A 19,548-nucleotide genomic window follows, 5' to 3' on the forward strand; every position below is an offset into this window, starting at 1 on the left:
AGAAAAACGCACATCACAGCACTTGAATTTTTAAAAATTATTCAAGCTATTTGAGATCTATTGTCGGATAGTGGATTTCTATTGTCAAGCACTTGAGTTCTGCATAGCAGAGCACGCCAGAGCACGCCAGTGCACGCCAGTGCACGCAAGAGCACGGTAGAGCACAGCAGAGAACAGCTCAGCACTTGAAGTTGCTATAATATTTTTTTCATTTGTTAAAATCATTTTTTGATTACAGGATGTGTAAATCAATGTCCAATAAACAATTTCAAGTCTATTTAATCAATAAATTTATAGAGCAAATCATGAACAAAAAGTTTGAAAAAAACGCACATCACAGCACTTGAATTTTTAAAAATTATTCAAGTTATTTGAGTTCTATTTTCGGGTATTGGAATTCTATTGTCAATCACATCTGCATAGCAGAGCACGACAGAGCACGACAGATCACGCCAGTGCACGCAAGAGCACGTCAATGCACGCAAGAGCACGCCAGTGCACGCCAGAGCACGCAAGTGCACGCAAAGCACGCCGGTGCACGCCAGAGAACGCCAGTGCACGCCAGTGCCCGCCAGAGCACGCCAGTGCACGCCAATACACGTCAGAGCACGCCAGTGCAGGTCAGAGCACTCCAGTGCACGCCAGAGAACGCCAGTGCACGCACGAGCACGTCAATGCACGCCAGAGCACGCCAGAGCACGCCAGAGCACGCCAGTGCACGCCAGTGCACACCAGAGCACGCCAATTCACACCAGAGCACGCCAGTGCACGCCAGAGCACGCCAATTCACACCAGAGCACGCCAGTGCACGCCAGAGCACGCCAGTGCACGCACGAGCACGTCAATGCACTCCAGAGCATGCCAGTGCACGCCAGAGCACGCCAGTGCACGCTAGAGCAAGCCAGAGCACGCCAGAGCACGCCAGAGCACTCCAGTGCACGCCAGAGAACGCCAGTGCACGCCAGAGCACAGCAGTGCACGAAGAAGCACGTCAATGCACGCCAGAGCACGCAAGTGCACGCCAGAGGACGCCAGTGCTCGCCAGAGCACGCCAGTGCACGCCAGTGCGCGCACGAGCACGTCAATGCACGCCAGAGCACGCCAGTGCACGCCAGAGCACGCCAATTCACACCAGAGCACGCCAGTGCACGCCAGTGCACGCCAGAGCACGCCAGTGCAGCCAGAGCAATTCAATGCACGCCAGAGCACGCCAGAGCACGCCAGAGCACTCCAGAGCACGCAAGCGCACGCCAAAGCACACCAGTGCACGCCAGAGCACGCCAGTGCACGCCAGTGCACGCCAATTCACACCAGAGCACGCCAGTGCACGCCAGAGCACGCCATTGCACGCCGGAGCACGCCAGTGCACGCCAGATCACGCCAGTGCACGCCAGAGCACGCCAGTGCACGCCAGAGCACGCCAGTGCACGCCAGAGCACGCCAGTGCAGCCAGAGCAATTCAATGCACGCCAGAGCACGCCAGTGCACGCCAGAGCACGCCAGTTTATGCCAGAGCACGCAAGCGCACGCCAAAGCACACCAGTGCACGCAGGGAGCACGCCAGTGCACGCCAGTGCACGCCAGAGCACGTCAATGCACGCAAGAGCAAGCCAGAGCACGCCAGAGCACGCCAGAGCACGCCATTGCACGCCAGAGTACGGTAGAGCACAATAGAGAACAGCTCAGCACTTGAAGTTGCTATAATATTTTTTTCACTTGTTAAAACCATTTTTTAATTACAGGATGTGTAAATCAATGTCCAATACACCATTTCAAGTCTATTTAATCAATAAATTTATAGAGCAAATCATGAACAAAAAGTTTGAGAAAAACGCACATCACAGCACTTGAATTTTTAAAAATTATTCAAGCTATTTGAGATCTATTGTCGGGTAGTGGATTTCTATTGTCAAGCACTTGAGTTCTGCATAGCAGAGCACGCCAGAGCACGCCAGTGCACGCCAGTGCACGCAAGAGCACGGTAGAGCACAGCAGAGAACAGCTCAGCACTTGAAGTTGCTATAATATTTTTTTCATTTGTTAAAATCATTTTTTGATTACAGGATGTGTAAATCAATGTCCAATACACAATTTCAAGTCTATTTAATCAATAAATTTATAGAGCAAATCATGAACAAAAAGTTTGAAAAAAACGCACATCACAGCACTTGAATTTTTAAAAATTATTCAAGTTATTTGAGTTCTATTTTCGGGTATTGGAATTCTATTGTCAATCACATCTGCATAGCAGAGCACGACAGAGCACGACAGATCACGCCAGTGCACGCAAGAGCACGTCAATGCACGCAAGAGCACGCCAGTGCACGCCAGAGCACGCAAGTGCACGCAAAGCACGCCGGTGCACGCCAGAGAACGCCAGTGCACGCCAGTGCCCGCCAGAGCACGCCAGTGCACGCCAATGCACGTCAGAGCACGCCAGTGCAGGTCAGAGCACTCCAGTGCACGCCAGAGAACGCCAGTGCACGCACGAGCACGTCAATGCACGCCAGAGCACGCCAGAGCACGCCAGAGCACGCCAGTGCACGCCAGTGCACACCAGAGCACGCCAATTCACACCAGAGCACGCCAGTGCACGCCAGAGCACGCCAATTCACACCAGAGCACGCCAGTGCACGCCAGAGCACGCCAGTGCACGCACGAGCACGTCAATGCACTCCAGAGCATGCCAGTGCACGCCAGAGCACGCCAGTGCACGCTAGAGCAAGCCAGAGCACGCCAGAGCACGCCAGAGCACTCCAGTGCACGCCAGAGAACGCCAGTGCACGCCAGAGCACAGCAGTGCACGAAGAAGCACGTCAATGCACGCCAGAGCACGCAAGTAACGTCAATGCACGCCAGAGCAAGCCAGAGCACGCCAGAGCACGCCAGAGCAATTCAATGCACGCCAGAGCACGCCAATTCACACCAAAGTACGCCAATTCACACCAGAGCACGCCAGTGCACGCAAGAGCACGTCAATGCACACCAGAGCACGCCAGTGCACGCAAGAGCACGCAAGTGCATGCCAAAGCACGCCAGTGCACGCCAGAGCACGCCAGAGCACGCAAGCGCACGCCAAAGCACACCAGTGCACGCCAGAGCACGCCAGTGCACGCCAGTGCACGCCAATTCACACCAGAGCACGCCAGTGCACGCCAGAGCACGCCATTGCACGCCGGAGCACGCCAGTGCACGCCAGATCACGCCAGTGCACGCCAGAGCACGCCAGTGCACGCCAGAGCACGCCAGTGCACGCCAGAGCACGCCAGTGCAGCCAGAGCAATTCAATGCACGCCAGAGCACGCCAGTGCACGCCAGAGCACGCCAGTTTATGCCAGAGCACGCAAGCGCACGCCAAAGCACACCAGTGCACGCAGGGAGCACGCCAGTGCACGCCAGAGCACGCCAGAGCACGTCAATGCACGCAAGAGCAAGCCAGAGCACGCCAGAGCACGCCAGAGCACGCCATTGCACGCCAGAGTACGGTAGAGCACAATAGAGAACAGCTCAGCACTTGAAGTTGCTATAATATTTTTTTCACTTGTTAAAACCATTTTTTAATTACAGGATGTGTAAATCAATGTCCAATACACCATTTCAAGTCTATTTAATCAATAAATTTATAGAGCAAATCATGAACAAAAAGTTTGAGAAAAACGCACATCACAGCACTTGAATTTTTAAAAATTATTCAAGCTATTTGAGATCTATTGTCGGGTAGTGGATTTCTATTGTCAAGCACTTGAGTTCTGCATAGCAGAGCACGCCAGAGCACGACAGAGCACGCCAGAGCACGCCAGTGCAAGCCAAAGCACGATAGTGCACGCCAGAGCACGCCAGTGCACGCCAATTCACACCAGAGCATGCCAGAGCACGCCAGAGACCGCCAGTGCACGCCAGTGCACGCCAGAGCACGTCAATGCACGCCAGAGCAAGCCAGAGCACGCCAGAGCACGCCAGAGCACTCAAGTGCACGCCAGAGAACGCCAGTGCACGCCAGAGAACGCCAGTGCACGCCAGAGCACAGCAGTGCACGAAGAAGCACGTCAATGCACGCCAGAGCACGCAAGTGCACGCCAGAGGACGCCAGTGCTCGCCAGAGCACGCCAGTGCACGCCAGTGCACGCCAGTGCACGCCAGTGCACGCCAATTCACACCAGAGCACGCCAGTGCACGCCAGAGCACGCCAATTCACACCAGAGCACGCCAGTGCACGCCAGTGCACGCCAGAGCACGCCAGTGCACGCCAGAGCACGCCAGTGCAGCCAGAGCAATTCAATGCACGCCAGAGCACGCCAGAGCACGCCAGAGCACGCCAGTTTACGCCAGAGCACGCAAGCGCACGCCAAAGCACACCAGTGCACGCCAGAGCACGCCAGTGCACGCCAGTGCACACCAATTCACACCAGAGCACGCCAGTGCACGCCAGAGCACGCCATTGCACGCCAGAGCACGCCAGTGCACGCCAGAGCACGCCAGTGCACGCCAGAGCACGCCAGTGCACGCCAGAGCACGCCAGTGCACGCCAGAGCACGCCAGTGCAGCCAGAGCAATTCAATGCACGCCAGAGCACGCCAGTTTATGCCAGAGCACGCAAGCGCACGCCAAAGCACACCAGTGCACGCCAGAGCACGCCAGTGCACGCCAGTGCACGCCAGTGCACGCCAATTCACACCAGAGCACGCCAGTGCACGCCAGAGCACGCCAGTGCACGCCAGTGCACGCCAGAGCACGTCAATGCACGCCAGAGCAAGCCAGAGCACGCCAGAGCACGCCAGAGCACGCCATTGCACGCCAGAGCACGGTAGAGCACAGTAGAGAACAGCTCAGCACTTGAAGTTGCTATAATATTTTTTTCACTTGTTAAAACCATTTTTTAATTACAGGATGTGTAAATCAATATCCAATACACCATTTCAAGTCTATTTAATCAATAAATTTATAGAGCAAATCATGAACAAAAAGTTTGAGAAAAACGCACATCACAGCACTTGAATTTTTAAAAATTATTCAAGTTATTTGAGTTCTATTGTCGGGTAGTGGATTTCTATTGTCAAGCACTTGAGTTCTGCATAGCAGAGCACGCAAGAGCACGACAGAGCACGCCAGTGCAAGCAAGAGCACGTCAATGCACGCCAGAGCACGTCAATGCACGCCAGAGCACGCCAGTGCACACCAGAGCACGCCAGTGCACGCCAGTGCACGCCAGATCACGTCAATTCACGCCAGAGCAAGCCAGAGCACGCCAGAGCACGCCAGAGCACTTCAGTGCACGCCAGAGCACGGTAGAGCACAGCAGAGAACAGCTCAGCACTTGAAGTTGCTATAATATTTTTTTTCACTTGTTTAAACCATTTTTTAATTACAGGATGTGTAAATCAATGTCCAATACACCATTTCAAGTCTATTTAATCAATAAATTTATAGAGCAAATCATGAACAAAAAGTTTGAGAAAAACGCACATCACAGAACTTGAATTTTTAAAAATTATTCAAGTTATTTGAGTTCTATTGTCGGGTAGTGGATTTCTATTGTCAAGCACTTGAGTTCTGCATAGCAGAGCACGCCAGAGCACGACAGAGCACGCCAGTGCACACAAGAGCACGTCAATGCACGCCAGAGCACGCCAGTGCACGCAAGAGCACGTCAATGCACGCCAGAGCACGCCAGTGCACGCCAGTGCACGCCAGTGCACGCCAGTGCACGCTTGAGCAATTCAATGGACGCCAGAGCAAACCAATTCACACCAGAGCACGCCAATTCACACCAGAGCACGCCAGTGCACGCCAGAGCAAGTCAATGCACGCCAGAGCACGCCAGTGCACGCCAGAGCATGCCAGTGCACGCCAGAGCACGCCAGTGCACGCCAGAGCAATTCAATGCACGCCAGAGCACGCCAGAGCACGCCAAAGCACGCCAGTGCACGCCAGTGCACGCCAATTCACACCAGAGCACGCCAGTGCACGCCAGAGCACGACAGAGCACGACAGTGCACGCCAGAGCACGTCAATTTACGCCAGAGCACGCAAGTGCACGCCAGAGCACGCCAGTGCACGCCAGAGCACGCCAGTGCACGCCAGTGCACGCCAGAGCACGCAAATTCACACCAGAGAACGCCAGTGCACGCCAGAGCACGCCAATTCACACCAGAGCACGCCAGTGCACGCCAGAGCACGCCAGTGCACGCCAGAGCACGCCAGTGCACGCAGGAGTACGTCAATGCACGCCATAGCACGCCAATTCACACCAGAGCACGCCAGTGCACGCCAGAGCACGCCATTGCACGCCAGAGCACGCCAGTGCACGCCAGAGCACGCCAGTGCACGCCAGAGCACGCCAGTGCACGCCAGAGCACGCCAGTGCACGCCAGAGCACGCCAGTGCAGCCAGAGCAATTCAATGCACGCCAGAGCACGCCAGTTTATGCCAGAGCACGCAAGCGCACGCCAAAGCACACCAGTGCACGCCAGAGCACGCCAGTGCACGCCAATTCACACCAGAGCACGCCAGTGCACGCCAGAGCACGCCAGTGCACGCCAGTGCACGCCAGAGCACGTCAATGCACGCCAGAGCAAGCCAGAGCACGCCAGAGCACGCCAGAGCACGCCATTGCACGCCAGAGCACGGTAGAGCACAGTAGAGAACAGCTCAGCACTTGAAGTTGCTATAATATTTTTTTCACTTGTTAAAACCATTTTTTAATTACAGGATGTGTAAATCAATATCCAATACACCATTTCAAGTCTATTTAATCAATAAATTTATAGAGCAAATCATGAACAAAAAGTTTGAGAAAAACGCACATCACAGCACTTGAATTTTTAAAAATTATTCAAGTTATTTGAGTTCTATTGTCGGGTAGTGGATTTCTATTGTCAAGCACTTGAGTTCTGCATAGCAGAGCACGCAAGAGCACGACAGAGCACGCCAGTGCAAGCAAGAGCACGTCAATGCACGCCAGAGCACGTCAATGCACGCCAGAGCACGCCAGTGCACACCAGAGCACGCCAGTGCACGCCAGTGCACGCCAGATCACGTCAATTCACGCCAGAGCAAGCCAGAGCACGCCAGAGCACGCCAGAGCACTTCAGTGCACGCCAGAGCACGGTAGAGCACAGCAGAGAACAGCTCAGCACTTGAAGTTGCTATAATATTTTTTTTCACTTGTTTAAACCATTTTTTAATTACAGGATGTGTAAATCAATGTCCAATACACCATTTCAAGTCTATTTAATCAATAAATTTATAGAGCAAATCATGAACAAAAAGTTTGAGAAAAACGCACATCACAGAACTTGAATTTTTAAAAATTATTCAAGTTATTTGAGTTCTATTGTCGGGTAGTGGATTTCTATTGTCAAGCACTTGAGTTCTGCATAGCAGAGCACGCCAGAGCACGACAGAGCACGCCAGTGCACACAAGAGCACGTCAATGCACGCCAGAGCACGCCAGTGCACGCAAGAGCACGTCAATGCACGCCAGAGCACGCCAGTGCACGCCAGTGCACGCCAGTGCACGCCAGTGCACGCCAGTGCACGCCAGTGCACGCCAGTGCACGCTTGAGCAATTCAATGGACGCCAGAGCAAACCAATTCACACCAGAGCACGCCAATTCACACCAGAGCACGCCAGTGCACGCCAGAGCAAGTCAATGCACGCCAGAGCACGCCAGTGCACGCCAGAGCATGCCAGTGCACGCCAGAGCACGCCAGTGCACGCCAGAGCAATTCAATGCACGCCAGAGCACGCCAGAGCACGCCAAAGCACGCCAGTGCACGCCAGTGCACGCCAATTCACACCAGAGCACGCCAGTGCACGCCAGAGCACGACAGAGCACGACAGTGCACGCCAGAGCACGTCAATTTACGCCAGAGCACGCAAGTGCACGCCAGAGCACGCCAGTGCACGCCAGAGCACGCCAGTGCACGCCAGTGCACGCCAGAGCACGCAAATTCACACCAGAGAACGCCAGTGCACGCCAGAGCACGCCAATTCACACCAGAGCACGCCAGTGCACGCCAGAGCACGCCAGTGCACGCAGGAGTACGTCAATGCACGCCATAGCACGCCAATTCACACCAGAGCACGCCAGTGCACGCCAAAGCACGCCGGTGCACGCCAGAGCACGCCAGTGCACGCCAATTCACACCAGAGCAAGCCAGTGCACGCCAGAGCAAGTCAATGCATTCCAGTGCACGCCAGAGCACGCCAGTGCACGCAAGAGCACGTCAATGCACGCCAGAGCATGCCAGTGCACGCCAGAGCACGCCAGTGCACGCCAGAGCACGCCAGTGCACGCCAGAGCATGCCAATTCACACCAGAGCACGCCAGAACACGCCATTGCACGCCAGATTACGCCAGTGCACGCCAGAGCACGCCAGTGCAGCCAGAGCAATTCAATGCACGCCAGAGGACGCCAGTGCACGCCAGAGCACGCCATTGCACGCCAGAGCACGCAAGCGCACGCCAAAGCACGCCAGTGCACGCCAATTCACACCAGAGCACGCCAGTGCACGCCAGAGCACGCCACAGCACGCCAGTGCACGCCAGAGCACGTCAATGCACGCCAGAGCAAGCCAGAGCACGCCAATTCACACCAGAGCACGCCAGTGCACGCCAGAGCACGGTAGAGCACAGCAGAGAACAGATCAGCACTTGAAGTTGCTATAATATTTTTTTCACTTATTAAAACCATTTTTTAATTACAGGATGTGTAAATCAATGTCCAATACACCATTTCAAGTCTATTAAATCAATAAATTTATAGAGCAAATCATGAACAAAAAGTTTGAGAAAAACGCACATGAGAGCACTTGAATTTTAAAAAATTATTCAAGTTATTTGAGTTCTATTGTCGAGTAGTGGATTTCTATGGTCAAGCACTTGAGTTCTGCATAGCAGAGCACGCCAGAGCACGCCAGAGCACGCCAGAGCACGCCAGTGCACGCCAGAGCACTCCAGTGCACGCCAGAGAACGCCAAATCACACCAGAGCACGCCAGTGCACGCCAGCGCACACCAATTCACGCCAGAGCATTCCAGTGCACGCCAGAGCAAGCCAGTGCACGAGAGATTACGCCAATTCACACCAGAGCACGTCAATGCACGCCAGAGCACGCCAGTGCACGCCAGAGCATGCCAGTGCACGCACGAGTACGTCAATGCACGCCAGAACATGCTAGTGCACGCCAGATAACGCCAGTGCACGCCAGAGCACGCTAATTCACACCAGAGCACGTAAATGCACGCCAGAGCACTTCAGTGCACGCCAGAGCACGCCAGTGCACGCCAATTCACACCAGAGCACGCCAGTGCACGCCAGAGCACGCCAGTGCACGCCAGAGCAAGTCAATGCACGCCAGAGCACGCCAATTCACACCAGAGCACGCCAGTGCACGCCAGAGCACGTCAATGCACGCCAGAGCACGTCAATGCACGCCAGAGCACGCCAGTGCACGCCAGAGCACGCCAGAGCAAGCCAGTGCACGCCAGTGCACGCCAATTCACACCAGAGCACGCCAGTGCACGCCAGTGCACGCCAGATCACGTCAATTCACGCCAGAGCAAGCCAGAGCACGCCAGAGCACGCCAGAGCACTTCAGTGCACGCCAGAGCACGGTAGAGCACGCCAGTGCACACAAGAGCACGTCAATGCACGCCAGAGCACGCCAGTGCACGCAAGAGCACGTCAATGCACGCCAGAGCACGCCAGTGCACCCCAGTGCATGCCAGTGCACGCTTGAGCAATTCAATGGACGCCAGAGCAAACCAATTCACACCAGAGCACGCCAATTCACACCAGAGCACGCCAGTGCACGCCAGAGCAAGTCAATGCACGCCAGAGCACGCCAGTGCACGCCAGAGCATGCCAGTGCACGCCAGAGCAATTCAATGCACGCCAGAGCACGCCAGAGCACGCCAAAGCACGCCAGTGCACGCCAGTGCACGCCAATTCACACCAGAGCACGCCAGTGCACGCCAGAGCACGACAGAGCACGACAGTTCACGCCAGAGCACGTCAATTTACGCCAGAGCACGCAAGTGCACGCCAGAGCACGCCAGTGCACGCCAGAGCACGCCAGTGCACGCCAGTGCACGCCAGAGCACGCCAATTCACACCAGAGAACGCCAGTGCACGCCAGAACACGCCAATTCACACCAGAGCACGCCAGTGCACGCCAGAGCACGCCAGTGCACGCAGGAGTACGTCAATGCACGCCATAGCACGCCAATTCACACCAGAGCACGCCAGTGCACGCCAAAGCACGCCGGTGCACGCCAGAGCACGCCAGTGCACGCCAATTCACACCAGAGCAAGCCAGTGCACGCCAGAGCAAGTCAATGCACGCCAGTGCACGCCAGAGCACGCCAGTGCACGCAAGAGCACGTCAATGCACGCCAGAGCATGCCAGTGCACGCCAGAGCACGCCAGTGCACGCCAGAGCACGCCAGTGCACGCCAGAGCATGTCAATTTACACCAGAGCACGCCAGAACACGCCATTGCACGCCAGATTACGCCAGTGCACGCCAGAGCACGCCAGTGCACGATAGAGCACGCCAGTGCAGCCAGAGCAATTCAATGCACGCCAGAGCACGCCAGTGCACGCCAGAGCACGCCATTGCACGCCAGAGCACGCAAGCGCACGCAAAAGCACGCCAGTGCACGCCAGTGCACGCCAGTGCACGCCAATTCACACCAGAGCACGCCAGTGCACGCCAGAGCACGCCACAGCACGCCAGTGCACGCCAGAGCACGTCAATGCACGCCAGAGCAAGCCAGAGCACGCCAATTCACACCAGAGCACGCCAGTGCACGCCAGAGCACGGTAGAGCACAGCAGAGAACAGATCAGCACTTGAAGTTGCTATAATATTTGTTTCACTTGTTAAAATCATTTTTTAATTACAGGATCTGTAAATCAATGTCCAATACACCATTTCAAGTCTATTTAATCAATAAATTTATAGAGCAAATCATGAACAAAAAGTTTGAGAAAAACGCACATCACAGCAATTGAATTTTTTAAAAATTATTCAAGGTATTTGAGTTCTATTGTCGTGTAGTGGATTTCTATTGTCAAGCACTTGAGTACTGCATAGCAGAGCACGCCAGAGCACGACGGAGCACGCCAATTCACACCAGAGCACGCCAGTGCACGCCAGAGCACGCCAGAGCACGTCAATGCACGCCAGAGCAAGCCAGAGCACGCCAGAGCACGCCAGAGCACTTCAGTGCACGCCAGTGCACGCCAGAGCACGCCAATTCACGCCAGTGCACGCCAGAGCACGCCAGTGCATGCCAGAGCAATTCAATGCACGCCAGATCACGCCAGTGCACGCCAGTGCACGCCAATTCACACCAGAGCACGCCAGAGCACGCCAGAGAACGCCAGTGCACGCCAGAGCACGCCAATTCACACCAGAGCACGCCAGTGCACGCCAGAGCACACCAATTCACACCAGAGCACACCAGAGCACGCCAGTGCACGCCAGAGCACTTCAATGCACGCCAGAGCACGCCAGTGCACGCCAGAGCACGCCAGTGCACGCCAGAGCACGCCAGTGCACGCCAGAGCACGCCAGTGCAAGCCAGTGCACGCCAGAGCAAGCCAGTGCACGCCAGAGCAATTCAAAGCACGCCAGAGCACGCCAATTCACACCAGAGCACGCCAGTGCACGCCAGAGCACGCCAATTCACAGCAGAGCATGCCAAAACACGCAAGAGCACGCCAGTGCACTCAAGAGCACGTCAATGCACGCCAGAGCACGCCAGTGCACGCCAGAGCACGCCAGTGCACGCCAGTGCACGCCAATTCACACCAGAGCACGCCAGTGCACGCCAGAGAACGCCAGTGCACGCCAGAGCAAGTCAATGCACGCCAGAGCACGCCAGAGCACGTCAATGCACGCCAGAGCACGCCAGTGCACGCCAGAGCACGCCAGAAAACGCCAGAAAACGCCAGTGCAAGCCAGTGCACGCCAGAGCACGCCAGTGCACGCCAGAGCAATTCAATGCACGCCAGAGCACGCCAATTCACACCAGAGCACGCCAGTGCACGCAAGAGCACGCCAGTGCACGCAAGAGCACGCCAGTGCACGCAAGAGCACGCCAGTGCACGCAAGAGCACGCCAGTGCACGCAAGAGCACGTCAATGCACGCCAGAGCACGCCAGTGCACGCAAGAGCACGCCAGTGCACGCCAGTGCACACCAGTGCACGTCAATTCACACCAGAGCACGCCAGTGCACGCCAGAGAACGCCAGTGCACGCCAGAGCAAGTCAATGCACGCCAGAGCACGCCAGTGCACGCCAGAGCACGCCAGAACACGCCAGAGCAATTCAATGCACGCCAGAGCACGCCAGAGCACGCCAGAGCACGCCAGAGCACGCCAAAGCACGCAAGTGCACGCCAAAGCACGCCAGTGCATGCCAGAGCACGCCAGTGCACGGCAGAGAACGCCAGAGCACGCCAAAGCACGCCAGAGCACGCCAGTGCACGCCAGTGCACGCCAGAGAACGTCAATGCACGCCAGAGCACGCCAGAGCACGCCAGAGCACGCCAGTGCACGGCAGAGAACGCCAGTGCACGCCAGTGCACGTCAGAGCACGCCAGTGCCCGCCAGAGCACGCCAGTGCACGCCAGAGCACGCCAGTGCACGCCACAGCAATTCAATGCACGCCAGAGCTCGCCAATTCACACCAGAGCACGCCAGTGCACGCCAGAGCACGCCAGTGCCCGCCAGAGCACGCCAGTGCACGCCAGTGCACGCCAGAGCACGCCAATTCACACCAGAGCACGCCAGTGCACGCAAGAGCACGTCAATGCACGCCAGAGCACGCCAGTGCACTCCAGAGCACGCCAGAGCACGCCAGTGCACGCCAGAGCACGCCAATTCACACCAGAGCACGCCAGTGCACGCCAGAGCACGCCAATTCACTCCAGAGCACGCCAGTGCACGCCAGAGCACGCCAGTGCACTCCAGAGCACGCCAGTGCACGCCAGAGCACGTCAATGCACGCCAGAGCACGCCAGTGCACGCCAGTGCACGCCAGAGCACGCCAGTGCACGCCAGTGCACGCCAGAGCACGCCAATTCACACCAGAGCACGCCAGTGCACGCCAGAGCACGCCAGTGCACGCCAGTGCACGCCAATTCACACCAGAGCACGCCAGTGCACGCCAGAGCACTCCAGAGCACGCCAGTGCACGCTAGTGCACGCCAGAGCACGTCAATGCACGCCAGATTAAGCCAGAGCACGCCAGAGCACGCCAGAGCACGCCAGAGCACGCCAGAGCACTTCAGTGCACGCCAGAGCACGGTAGAGCACAGCAGAGAACAGCTCAGCACTTGAAGTTGCTATAATATTTTTTTCACTTGTTAAAATCATTTTTTGATTACAGGATGTGTAAATCAATGTCCAATACACCATTTCAAGTCTATTTAATCAATAAATTTATAGAGCAAATCATGAACAAAAAGTTCGAAAAAAACGCACATCACAGCACTTGAATTTTTAAAAATTATTCAAGTTATTTGAGTTCTATTGTCGGGTAGTGGAATTCTATTGTCAATCACTTCTGCATAGCAGAACACGACAGAGCACGACAGATCACACCAGTGCACGCAAGAGCACGTCAATGCACGCCAGAGCACGCCAGTACACGACAGAGCACGCAAGTGCACGCCAAAGCACGCCGGTGCACGCCAGAGAACGCCAGTGCACGCCAGTGCCCGCCAGAGCACGCCAGTGCACGCCAATGCACGTCAGAGCACGCCAGTGCACGTCAGAGCACTCCAGTGCACGCCAGAGAACGCCAGTGCACGCACGAGCACGTCAATGGACGCCAGAGCACGCCAGAGAACGCCAGAGCACGCCAGTGCACGCCAGTGCACACCAGAACACGCCAATTCACACCAGAGCACGCCAGTGCACGCCAGAGCACGCCAATTCACACCAGAGCACGCCAGTGCACGACAAAGCACGCAAGTGCACGCCAGAGCACGCCAGTGCACGCACGAGCACGTCAATGCACCCCAGAGCATGCCAGTGCACGCCAGAGCACGCCAGTGCACGCTAGAGCACGCCAATTCACACCAGAGCACGTCAATGCACGCCAGAGCACGCCAGTGCACGCCAGAGTACGCCAGTGCACGCCAGAGCACGCCAATTCACACCAGAGCACGCCAGAGCACTCCAGTGCACGCCAGAGCACGTCAATGCACGCCAGAGCACTCCAGTGCACGCCAGAGCCCGCCATTGCACGCCAGAGCAAATCAATGCACGCCAGAGAACGCCAATTCACACTAGAGCACGCCAGTGCACACCAGAGCACGCCAATTCACACCAGAGCACTCCAGTGCACGCCAGAGCACGTCAATGCACGCCAGAGCACGCCAGTGTACGCCAGAGCCCGCCATTGCACGCCAGAGCAAATCAATGCACGCCAGAGCACGCCAATTCACACTACAGCACGCCACTGCACGCCAGAGCACGCCAATTCACACCAGAGCACGCCAGTGCACGCCAACTCACGCCAATTCACACCAGAGCACGCCAGTGCACGCAAGAGCACGTCAATGCACGCCACAGCACGCCAGAGCACGCCAGTGCACGCCAAAGCACACCAGTGCACGCCAGAGCACGCCAGTGCACGCCAGTGCACGCCAATTCACACCAGAGCACGCCAATGCACGCCAGAGCACGCCAGTGCACGCCAGAGCACGTCAATGCACACCAGAGCAAGCCAGAGCACGCCAGAGCACGCCAGTGCACGCCAGAGCATGGTAGAGCACAGCAGAGAACAGCTCAGCACTTGAAGTTGCTATAATATTTTTTTCACTTGTTAAAACCATTTTTTAATTACAGGATGTGGAAATCAATTCAGAAATCAATTCGTAAATCAACCATTTCAAGTCTATTTAATCAATAAATTTATAGAGCAAATCATGAACAACAAGTTTGAAAAAAACGCACATCACAGCACTTGAATTTTTAAAAATTATTCAAGTTATTTGAGTTCTATTGTTGGGTAGTGGATTTCTATTGTCAAGCACTTGAGTTCTGCATAGCAGAGCACGCCAGAGCAAGACAGAGCACGCCAGAGCACGCCAGTGCACGCCAGAGCGCTCCAGTGCACGCCAGAGAACGCCAGTGCACGCCAGAGCACGCCAATTCACACCAGAGCATGCCAGTGCACGCCAGAGCACGCCAGTGCACGCCAGAGCACGCCAGTGCACGCCAGAGCACGTCAATGCACACCAGAGCAAGCCAGAGCACGCCAGAGCACGCCAGTGCACGCCAGTGCACGCCAGAGCATGGTAGAGCACAGCTTAGAACAGCTCAGCACTTGAAGCTGCTATAATATTTTTTTTCTCTTGTTATAACCATTTTTAATTAAAGGATGTGTAAATCAATGTCCAATACACCATTTCTAGTCTATTGAATCAATAAATTTATAGAGCAAATCATGAACAAAAATTTTAGAAAAACGCACATCACAGCACTTGAATTTTTAAAAATCATCAAGTTATTTGAGTTCTATTGTCGGGTAGTGGATTTCTATTGTCAAGCACTTGAGTTCTGCATAGCAGAGCACGCCAAAGCACGACATAGCACGCCAGTGCACGCCAGAGCATGCCAATTCACACCAGTGCACGCCAGTGCACGCCAATTCACACCAGAGCACGCCAGTGCAGGCCAGAGCACGCCAATTCACACCAGAGCACGCCAGTGCACGCAAGAGCACGTCAATGCACGCCAGAGCACGCCAGTGCACGCCAGTGCACGCCAGTGCACGCCAGTGCACGCCAGTTCACGCCAGTGCACGCCAGAGAACGCCAGTGCCCGCAAGAGCACGCCAGTGCACGCCAGAGCACGCCAATTCACACCAGAGCACGCCAGTGCACGCCAGAGCACACCAGTGCACGCAAGAGCACGCCAGTGCACGCCAGCGCACGCCAGAGCACGCAAGTGCACGCCAAAGCACGCCAGTGCACGCCAGAGCAAGCCAGTGCACGCCAGTGCACGCCAATTCACACCAGAGCACGCCAGAGCACGCCAGTGCACGCCAGAGCACGTCAATGCACGCCAGAGCAAGCCAGAGCACGCCAGAGCACGCCAGAACACGCCAGTGCACGCCAGAGCACGGTAGAGCACAGCAGAGAACAGCTCAGCACTTGAAGTTGCTATAATATTTTTTTCACTTGTTAAAATAATTTTTTAATTACAGGATGTGTAAATCAATGTCCAATACACCATTTCAAGTCTATTTAATCAATAAATTTATAGAGCAAATCATGAACAAAAAGTTTGAAAAAAAAACAAACATCACAGCACTTGAATTTTTAAAAATTATTCAAGTTATTTGAGTTCTATTGTCGGGTAGTGGATTTCTATTGTCAAGCACTTCTGCATAGCAGAGCACGACAGAGCACGACAGATCACGCCAGTGCACGCAAGAGCACGTCAATGCACGACAGAGCACGTCAGAGCACGCCAGTGCCCGCCAGAGCACGCTAGTGCACGCCAGTGAACGCCAGTGCACGCCAGAGCAATTCAATGCACGCCAGAGCTCGCCAATTCACACCAGAGCACGCCAGTGCAAGCCAGAGCACGCCAATTCACACCAGAGCACGCCAGTGCACGCCAGAGTACGTCAATGCACGCCACAGCACGCCAGTGCACGCCAGAGCACGCAAGTGCACGCCAGAGCACGCCAGTGCACGCCAAAGCACACCAGTGCACGCCAGTGCACGCCAGTGCACGCCAGTGCACGCCAGTGCACGCCAATTCACACCAGAGCACGCCAGTGCACGCCAGAGCACGCCAGTGCACGCCAGTGCACGCCAGAGAACGTCAATGCACACCAGAGCAAGCCAGAGCACGCCAGAGCACGCCAGTGCACGCCAGAGCATGGTAGAGCACAGCAGAGAACAGCTCAGCACTTGAAGTTGCTATAATATTTTTTTTCACTTGTTATAACCATTTTTAATTAAAGGATGTGTAAATCAATGTCCAATACACCATTTCAAGTCTATTGAATCAATAAATTTATAGAGCAAATCATGAACAAAAAGTTTTAGAAAAACGCACATCACAGCACTTGAATTTTTAAAAATCATCAAGTTATTTGAGTTCTATTGTCGGGTAGTGGATTTCTATTGTCAAGCACTTGAGTTCTGCATAGCAGAGCACGCCAGAGCACGACAAAGCACGCCAGTGCACGCCAGAGCACGGCAATTCACACCAGTGCACGCCAGTGCACGCCAGTGCACGCCAATTCACACCAGAGCACGCCAGTGCAGGCCAGAGCACGCGAATTCACACCAGAGCACGCCAGTGCACGCAAGAGCACGTCAATGCACGCCAGAGCACGCCAGTGCACGCCAGTTCACGCCAGTGCACGCCAGAGAACGCCAGTGCACGCCAGAGAACGCCAGTGCACGTCAGAACACGCCAGTGCCCACAAGAGCACGCCAGTGCACGCCAGAGCACGCCAATTCACACCAGAGCACGCCAGTGCACGCCAGAGCACACCAGTGCACGCAAGAGCACGCCAGTGCACGCCAGCGCACGCCAGAGCACGCAAGTGCACGCCAAAGCACGCCAGTGCACGCCACTGCACGCCAGAGCAAGCCAGTGCACGCCAGTGCACGCCAATTCACACCAGAGCACGCCAGAGCACGCCAGTGCACGCCAGAGCATGTCAATGCACGCCAGTGCAAGCCAGAGCACGCCAGAGCACGCCAGAACACGCCAGTGCACGCCAGAGCACGGTAGAGCACAGCAGAGAACAGCTCAGCACTTGAAGTTGCTATAATATTTTTTTCACTTGTTAAAACCATTTTTTAATTACAGGATGTGGAAATCAATTCATAAATCAATTCGTAAATCAACCATTTCAAGTCTATTTAATCAATAAATTTATAGAGCAAATCATGAACAAAAAGTTTGAGAAAAACTCACATCACAGCACTTGAATTTTTAAAAATTATTCAAGTTATTTGAGTTCTATATTCGGGTAGTGGATTTCTATTGTCAAGCACTTGAGTTCTGCATAGCAGAGCACGCCAGAGCACGACAGAGCACGCCATTGCACGCAAGAGCACGTCAATGCACGCCAGAGCACGCCAGAGCACGCAAGTGCACGCCAGAGAACGCCAGTGCACGCCAGAGCACAAGTGCACGCCAGTGCACGTCAATGCACGCCAGTGCACGTCAATGCACGCCAGTGCACGTCAATGCACGCCAGAGCACGCAAGTGCGACCAGAGCACGCCAGTGCACGCCAGAGCACGCCAGTGCACGCCAGTGCACGCCAGATCACGCCAATTCACACCAGAGCACGCCAGTGCACGCCAGAGCACGCCAGTGCACGCAAGAGCACGTCAATGCACGCCAGAGCACGCCAGTGCACGCTAGAGCAAGTCAATGCACGCCAGAGCACGCCGGTGCACGCCAGTGCACGCCAGAGCAATTCAATGCACGCAAGAGTACGCCAGTGCACGCCAGAGCACGCCAAAGCACGCCAGTGCACGCCAGAGCACGCAAGTGCACGACAGTGCACGCCAGTGCACGCCAGAGCACGCCAATTCACACCAGAGCACGCCAGTGCACGCCAGAGCACGCCAATTCACACCAGAGCACGCCAGTGCACGCCAGAGAACGCCAGAGCACGCCAGAGCACGCCAGTGCACGCACGAGTACGTCAATGCACCCACCGAGATATCGCAACTTTGCAACCATATGGGACAGTGTACCAGTAAACGAACGCACGATGCCACTCCTCACATCACGGTTACTGAAAGAAGAATCCAACACTTTGCGCTGGTCAAGAGGTCAACAAGACGCGGCCGATACCTCATTCTTCGCCCAGAATTATCCAAACACCTATGCACCAAATCCGCGTGAATCAAGAGGTGGTCGAGCGAATCGAGGCAGAGGCGATAGAGGAAGAGGCGGCCACCGGAGCAATGGTTCAGCAAGATACCGACCATACGTGAATTGCACATATTGCAAAAAAGATTGGCACACGCATGAAGAGTGCCGAAAACGTAAACGAGATGATTTAGCCAAATCAAACGACACCGGAGCCGCAGTGACTGATTTTCTCTCGATGAACATAATGTCTTTGAAACAGATGTCGTATCGACCAAATCAAGACAAATCAGAAGCCAATCAAGACCACAGCTTTATATCCAACTCCACCTGCTTCATAGCGCGACGCTCTCAAGATTGGTTTGCCGATTCCGGCGCGACGCAGCATATGTCCGATCAACGAGAATTCTTCAAAGAATTCACAGCCGTGGAACCCAACACGTGGTTCGTGAAGGGTATAGGCGGGTCTCAACTCCAAGTACACGGTCAAGGCAGTATTGAATTCACGGCACTTGTAGATGGAACTAAACGGACAATCAAAATCGAAACGGTCTTATTTGTGCCCGATCTTGGAGTCAATTTGCTCTCCATAGCCGCAGTTACAGAAGTCGGCGTTTCAGTACACTTTATTGAATCCAACGTGAGCTTCAATCAAAATGATACCGTCGTG

Source organism: Daphnia pulicaria, chromosome 1, assembly GCF_021234035.1.
Source record: "Daphnia pulicaria isolate SC F1-1A chromosome 1, SC_F0-13Bv2, whole genome shotgun sequence".
Lineage (NCBI taxonomy): Eukaryota > Metazoa > Arthropoda > Branchiopoda > Diplostraca > Daphniidae > Daphnia > Daphnia pulicaria.